Source organism: Pezoporus occidentalis, unplaced genomic scaffold, assembly GCF_034315485.1.
Source record: "Pezoporus occidentalis ecotype Australia unplaced genomic scaffold, CSIRO_AGI_Poc_V1 ctg2, whole genome shotgun sequence".
NCBI classification, from domain to species: domain Eukaryota; kingdom Metazoa; phylum Chordata; class Aves; order Psittaciformes; family Psittacidae; genus Pezoporus; species Pezoporus occidentalis.
Window position 1 is genome coordinate 14,040,602 of NW_026913855.1, and position 8,407 is coordinate 14,049,008.

Consider the following 8,407-nt stretch of genomic DNA (forward strand, 5'->3'; position numbering starts at 1 on the left):
ACAAATGTCTTTTATAAAATGTAACATTTCCCTGACCTGCTTAAACCAGCTCAGTGACAGCACAGCTGCACAGAAGAAAAAAGGACTGTCTTTCTGCACAAGCTAAATTAACATTTTTATTTGAAGCATGAAACATTGACAGGAAACAACTGCTGTAGATGTAAGAGGTAGTTAAGCAGAGAAAACAAGCATGTTGCTTAAATAGGGAAGCTTGACAGAGTAAGTTACCAAAAACTCAATGATGCTTGAAAAATGCCATGAGAATGACGATTATTTTCTGCCACATAAGTGGAAGTATAATTCTCCTAAGCCACAGAGAATAATAATGTGGAGTAAATCATTCCTTCCCTTTTCAGACAAGCACTTTCCACTGGTAAGGAGAAGCAACTATGCCATGGGCAGGGGAAAATAATTACTCTGCAAAATTCTGAATAGCGCTTTGTCTATAGCAAATTTCAGTTGCTTTATCAAAGAAGAGTCCTGTTAACAGCTTTTTAACTAATGGTCGTTAATCTTGTGGTCCTACCTGTTTTGTGACAAAACAAACAAGTACAAACAGGTGAGACTGTTGTTACAAGAGCAGTGTAGCAGCTATGCACAAGATCTCGAGGGTGCATGAATGAATAGAACTGCCCTGTGATCTTGGGACTGTAACTGGCATGTCAGTGGGAAAAGGAAGGGGAAAGTAATCGAATTCTCTTCCCAGCTTCTAAAATGCTGCAAATCAATGTTAATTCTTCATGATACTAATGTGATAGGAACATGGGAAAGGCTGGGCTTGTGAACAGCAGTATAGGCACGTGGCCCAGAGCTTGATAAAATGCTCATATGTGTTTGACAAGCAGGAGTGGAGTCCAGTATTTTCTGTCTCCTGTGCATCTGTAGCTCCTGCTACTGTACTAAATTGAGCATTTCTGTGGGTTTTTTTTAGTGTTTATCCTTGAAGTACCACTTACAATAAGGGAGTGCTAGCATTTACAGTCAGCAAGAAAACATAAATACCAAAGGATCCCTTTCCTTCTTTTGCTTCTTCCTTTGGGGCAGTTTTTCTTTCCGTGTAGGTGTGGGTACTGGGAGCTAGCAATGCTGCTGGTTTCAGCAAGCCTTGGTGAGAAAGCAGAGATCATAATACTGTGAACTGGGTCTGGGCACACTCAGTATCCAGAATGTGCCTGGTTCCTTCAAACATACACCTCTGACACAACCCACAGCAGACCAAGTAACCTGAACATTCACTATGGGAATGTCAATAAAGGATAAGTGTAATTACTCAAACTGTTTCCATCCCCATCCCCCCTCCCACTGTTGTACTCATACATACGTTAATAGCCAGAAGTTAATTTTTCACCAGCTAGTAAAATTGGTTTTACATTCATTAAAATGCCAGAAAGGAATAAAGCATTTGATGAAAAACTGAAAAATGGAGGGGACCATAGTAGAAAAACAAAATATCTGTGGGCTGACATAATTCAGTGCTGTGAGATGAAGTGTGCATGTTTCACACTCCCACTCTTTCTTATGTCTCCTTTGAGGTACCACAGTACAGTGCATCAGTAGCAGTTGTGTGGTACCATAGGTGGTAAAAGACAACTAAAGAAAGAAACCTGAGGCAACTGAGTTAAAATACTAGTATGGATTTAAAGTTATAGCACTTCTTTATCAAGTTCCCTTTTCTCCTGGGTAAGAAAAGAAAGGGGTGATATATTTTGCTTTTCAACCAAAGCTCCTTTGCAATTCTCAAATGTATGGGTTTCCAGTAAAAAATGAAAAATTTGCTATGGATGACTTCTATGGAAAAAAGAACCCTGTATTTTGTAACCAAAACCTTTTTTTTTTTCCTTCATCAGATAGTATTTGTGATCTTCTTTAGCTGAAAGCGAACTTCCCATTCCCAATACCCCAGCTCAAAGGTGAGTCAATACCAATGTGAGGTTTTGTTTATTCAGAGATGTCAGGATCAGGCTTTAAGTCTGTAGAAACAAGAGGCCCTATTACTGGTTTACTTGTAGATGTGCAACTGATGGGTGTTCAGCCTCCAGGAGTTTAGATGACTGAGATAAGGTTTCAGATAAACATCCAAATGTTTAGATTTTTATCTAACCCAAAGCTCTGAACCTTTAAAGGATTACCCACCTCCAGGGATAATCCTGTAGTGATTTCAACACCTGTATTGAGTCAAAGTGAGTTCAGAGTCTCCTGGCCACAAGAAATGGTTTAAGCCCATCCTACTGTTTGTTTTGTATGGCTAAAACAGACTGTGTCAGATCTGAACACGATTAGCTGGGCACTCTGATTTTAAATGACTCCATCCCAAAATGACTCCAAATAGTCATCAATAGGATCACTTATTACCAAAGAAAAACAACGTGTGATGCTATGCTTCTGTGGCCTAAAAAGCAGATATGCCCTGAATGTTCTTAGGGTGAATCAGAAGCACTAAATACCTCACAGTTTTATAGATATTTCAGTGAGCTGCTTTTCTGTCAGCATTTTGCTCTGGAAGAAAACTTTGCTGCCCTGTCTTGCAGTTATCATGAAAGTATCTTCATAGATGTGGCACTGAGGGACATGGTTTTGTAGACTTGGCAGTGCTAGGTTGACAGTTGGACTAGATCTTTTCCAACCTAAACAATTCTATGATTCTACGTTGGCACACAGCAAAGGTGCACTCTATAGGTCTGCTGTCCCTAGGAACAAAATGAGATATCTTATGAGTGGCCATTTCCATCTGTTACCACAGGTGTATTAGACCTACTTAGAGGGAAGATATTTTGGTCCTGTTCTAACACCTGCACAATGCAGAGCTCATGGCCAGATAGGCTGTATTCTTTTCTCTTTCTCAGGTAGCAGCTTGTCCAGGTACCCTGAGTAGCAATTGGACTTTGGGCTTCATTCAGGCTTCTCCTAAATGAAGCAGTAACTCTTACTGGGATTACTACAATTCTTCTGGCATATCTGATGAATTATTCTGGGTTTAGTTTTGGTTTTAGATGCTATGGCCATGCTTTGCAATAACAAGGAACTGAGAAAAAAATTAAAAGAATTATGCCTAACACTTCATACAAACCTATGCATGTACACATATACATGTATACAATGCATATTATTTCATCATGAATCTGAAAGTGCTTTACATATGTTAACTGATGATGCAACAAAAATTTCCTTTTCCTCACTAAAAAATAGTCATTGGCTATTATTCTGACAACAGAATTATAGAACACAGTCTTCCCTGAGGCTTTTTGGCAAATCCTTTAGCCTTATTTGGACTGAGTTCCCTGTTAGCCTGAGAAGAAGGCAGAGGTTTTTTAATCAAAAGATTGCACAGTAGACAGAACTGTTGGTGTGGGGTTTGGTGCTTTTGTTTTGGTTTTTTATTTTGTGTTAGTTGGTTGTTTGGGGGGGGGGGGGGCGGGGGGGGGGGGGGGAAGTTTTTGGGTTTGGTCTTTTACATTCAAGCAAGAAAAAGAGAGTTCACTGTTCTTCATTTAAGAAGTTCATCTGTTGTAAGTTAACAAGCAACTGGAAGCAACTACTGGCTTTGATCACTCTTCTGAAGTACAATGGTATTTAAGGAAAAGCTGATCTTATTTTAATCACCGGTTCTTCAGCTCACCTTTGTAATTAGAAGGAAAGCTTGCCTCAACAATGCTCAGGTGGAATGCACAGGAAACATATGATTAAATGATGATTCTAAGTTTAGCATTTCACCTCCAGAAAGCAAAACAAGTATTGGGTGTAAAGTGTCTTCCATACAATCAAAAGACATTTTAAAGATTAAGCTAATTAACAATGGCATACATAATAAGCAAAGACAAAGGATGAAATAATAGTGAATTAAAGCCAGTTAGGATCTTGCAGTGGCATTCAACAGGGTTAGATTTTCAGCCCTGCATTTTCACACTAGGTCTTCTCTACAGATTTGATTTGACATTTACAGTGAGGTGAGTTGCAGAGAACTTTATCAACAAGGAAACCCAGTACAGGCTGGGTTTACTTTCCTATACTAGCCCTATGCAATCAGCCTGAAATAGAAGCTTTTCCTTGTCCTCTTGTTCATCCTACTGCTTGGTAACTTCAGACAAATGTTTTTAACAGAGTTCTGGTGGATAAATTCTCCTTAATGTGTTGTAAATCCCTGGAAATGGAGGAGGGTGTTTTCCTGGAGAGAACAAACTTGGTTTTCCTTTTAAATAGAACTCCTCTCCAGTAACTATGTTGGTCTGGCTACTGGAAAGCAGACCTCTGCAAATGTATGTGTTAGGAATGTTTGGACTTAGGAAAAGTTAAGATAGATTGCACCACAAGGTCAACATTTAACTTTTATATAAAGTTGATGGTCTGGGGAGTATTTTCATCCGCATCACTGTTATTATCATAGGATACCAACTGTTTGCATCTCTGATTCATTGGTTATTTCCCCATCATCCGAAGAAAGGTTTATCCCTGGTAGGAATTTCGTAAAAGTAAGGGGAGAAGTCACTGCATGAACAGACAGCACTGTTTTCATTATATTGCATACTAGACAACCAAAATGAAACTAAGAGTTACCAAGAGTTCCTACAGTTTCTTTAGCCAATAATTTCCATGTCTCTGATATTCTCACCAACCTGTTTCACCCTAGAATTTCATGTCAAGTGAAGTAAAATCCAGTGTGTCCTATCTAAAGAGTGCAAATGCACATTGAACTTGATGCTAAGCAGTTCACAGCTCTCTTTTCTGAAATTATGCTGAGCAAAGTCTTGCCTCATGCTTATTTGTAATTGTAGTTTGAAGGATCATCACAAAAAAGGCTGTTTGTTGAAGTGGATTTTAGAGTCTATACCCAAAATATGACAAACAGTCCGAACAGGCTTTCTGGAATCTGACAGGTATTCAAGTCTGGAATACCTTCTTTCCCTACTGAAAGGAATAAAATGTGTAGCCTCAGTAGTCTCAGCTTTTACCTGTAAAAAGTTATGGTTGGACCATGATAATGGTTCCAGTGGCAAAGCGTTGGTAGGAAGTCAAAACCAGTTCAAAGTAAAAAGTGTTATTAACAGTAAATCTCCTGAACAACTAATTTAGGCCTTTGCTAGAACACTTGAAATCTCTAGAGAGATCCAGAGAAAAATGTGAAAGTTTCTTTAACTCAGAAGCTCTGGTTTAGATGCAGCAGCAGAGATCAAGTACATAAAAGGCAGACCAGATATCTGGGTTTAAAATGTAAAATAGATTAAGCTCAGTTTTTCAGAATGGTTTCTCCTGTTGTCTTCTTGATTTCAAAGTTTGATACTGATGTAACATTTTTTTCCTGAGGACAACAATCTTTGTAAAAGTCTCTTCAATTCCATTTGTTTTCATTTGCAGAAGAGCTAAATTTGGGTTCAAAGGTCCCAGGAGTGCCTCAGTCCTGGCAAAAGGCGGCCAGCCTTTCCTGAGTAAGCATGAGATCACGGTTTGGGAAAGTGAGGAAGAAAGAACTTGATGAGCCCACAGGAGGAGCAGAAACAACTTCCCTGCTACCACCTCACTGAGTCTTCAGTTCATTGTGTTCATCCTGCATCACTGTGACTCTCAAACAAATCATGAAGTTACATCAGCCAGGTGCCTAATTAAAAGGAGTGGAGATACTTGGCCTGGTCTGCAAGGTGAAGTAGTGGGTATTTACCTGAAAATGCCATGAAATGACACAGCAAACACATATGTTTTAGACCTTACAAATCAAACCTCAGACTGCACTGAGTATTGGTTTGGATGATAAAGTAGCCTATTGTTGCTTGATGGGTATTTATTACCCAGTGAAACCTCTGCAGCTGTTAATTGCATTAGAATGCTTATTTGAAGCCTCCTGATCAGCAGGGACCAACTACCCCAACACCTGTATTGCTGCAGCATGGTTTTGATCTAACATTTTATTTATTCTTTTTATTTTAATAGTAATGATTTCTCTCTCTGTTACACTCTGTCCATTTACCAGTTATGTTACTACCTGTTGCTCAGAGAAGGCCTGACATAGTAATGTAGACACATCTGCTCACCCAGTAAGTGATAAAATATATTAATATTTTGCACACTAGTCAGGAAGATCTAAGCTTCCTAATGCAAAATATTAAGAAAGTTGTTTCGATAGCAGTAGTTCTTTGGCAACTCTCATTAAAACTTTGATATATAGAACATCACATTTTATAGATGAGTAAAAGGAGTCTCAGAGAGGCCAGAGTGTGGCAAAAGTCATGGTCTTGCTTTTTTCATTCTCTGAACTTGAACAGCCAACCAAAGCAAATATAAATGCCACTCTTTTTTAGAATGGGTGTTTGCAGAGCACTCACCTTGCTGACCTGTCTCTTGGGCCATTTGAGTATAAGACAACAGGTTACACCTAATCAATTACACATTTTTAGGGTACATATCAGGTACCAATGAGCAAATAAAATATCGAAAAGTGAAAATGCATCTGTGGGTCCCTCATACCCACCTAGGGATGCCAGCAGTCCAGCCATCTGTGTACTGGTAGAACAATACTTCCTCTTACAGCTTCTCATTTTATGAATGGAGTCTAAAGTATGTCTGTCTGACAAGGGAAAGTAAGACAGAAAGACAGGGAAATAGTCAGGAATGGGAGGAAAAGGACAATAACAATTCAGTGCTTTGAAAAGGTAGGCTTGACTCCAGCTTAACTAACTTCAAATACCTCTGAGCTGCATGGTGGCTCAGCAGCTGGGTGGTTTTCCTAATGATATTGTGCATTGTGCTGGAGTGGCTTCTACCACTGCCACACAGCCACGCTGCTGAAGACTCTGGGGAATTACCTTGGTATTTAATTTGTTGTTATGAAAACAGTGAGTGTGACTGCAGCAAGAATAGTTTCTTCCCAAACAGTTACCAGAATCCTATTGTTGTTCTCCTTCTTGTTGACCTTTTTGCTGCTTTTGCGATTATAATAATGATTTTCCCGGCTTTGCTATCTTGAATTTGTTTGATTTATATTGTGCCAGGAATTCAGAAGGGGAAAAAGCATCTCATCTCAGGCATAAGTTCTGCTAAATGATAGATTTTAAAGAAGTAATTTTTTTTTTAATGGAATTGTGATGGGAAGAACAAAATTTTCCTTGTTTTAAGCATTTTAATTGTATATGGCTACTAGAAACATAGAGCTTATTTTCACTCCCAATATTGTGCTGTTACCACACAAGCTTTTCAGTTGTGGTGTTTTTTTTTTTTATTTTATATTAAATTAAAAGTAAATATTACTTCTTTTACCATGTAAAGGCTGTGAAAATCTCACAATGATTTTTGCCTCTGTAACTTTGCTGAGAGCAATTACTTCCTCACTTAGTTTTGTTCTTATCTGAGGGTATTTACTGGGCTTTCTACTCTAACTGCTCCCCACATAAAATTCCCAAATTAAGAGAAAAGCCCTCAAAGAGCAGGTTTCAAATCTGCTTTGGACAGCTATAAATAAGCTTTACTCAGGATCCCGTTTGCAGCAGGTCTGTGTGAAACCTCTCATTGACCTCCTGTGAGGTAAGGTTCAGGTAAGTCTGGTTTAGACCATGCTTTACCCACTTGTGTCATAGGGGACAATAGCATAACAAGATAATTTCCAGTTCTATTCTCCTGTGTCTTCAAAGACCCAGAGTTTAATTTCACAGTGACCAAGAGAGTGGCAATCTTAGGAAGGTGTTATGTTGGCTGGTGCAGAAATTGATTTCTTTTAAAATTATCTGACTGTGAAATATGGCACCAGGGCAGCTGCAGGATCTCCCTTTTTCCATTTGCTAACTCTGTTGCTAACCATGGCATTGGCACAAGGGAGTGTGTAACTTTGCCTCCTCTCCTTTCAGCCCATGTACCCTTTTGTATTTTAACAAGTCTGTCATGATATCCAATATAAAAGCATCAAGCTAAAAGCTAGTGAAAGTGTGTGTCTAATAACTTAGACACAGATATGTGTATATTTATTAAGCTATTTGGAAAGCCAATTATAATAATGAAATAATATAAAATTATTCTTATATTTCATACCATAAAAGTTCTTTATTCTAGATATGATTATATTTGAGGTAACATTTGCATACGAAACTATTCATAACTATGATAAGATAACATAGTCATTACAATGCTATTTGCTGTGCTTATACAGTATGCTGAGTCAGTTCCTGCACATTACTTTTCCTTTATTACTGATGGCTGTGTTAAGAATATCCAAAACAATCAACAAAACACAGAAAAGTACTATTTTTTAAAAATTTGTGTATGTTATCTGTGCTCTGCAAAGCTTACATTTTAATTGCTATTTCTTATCTGCAAGGACGTACTTTTCTACAATAAGGGCAGTGTGCCACAAGCTACTTATGAAAGTCCTATTAGGAGACAATTATTTTAATTACTATATATATGTTAAGAGTACAGCACTGCTAAAAAC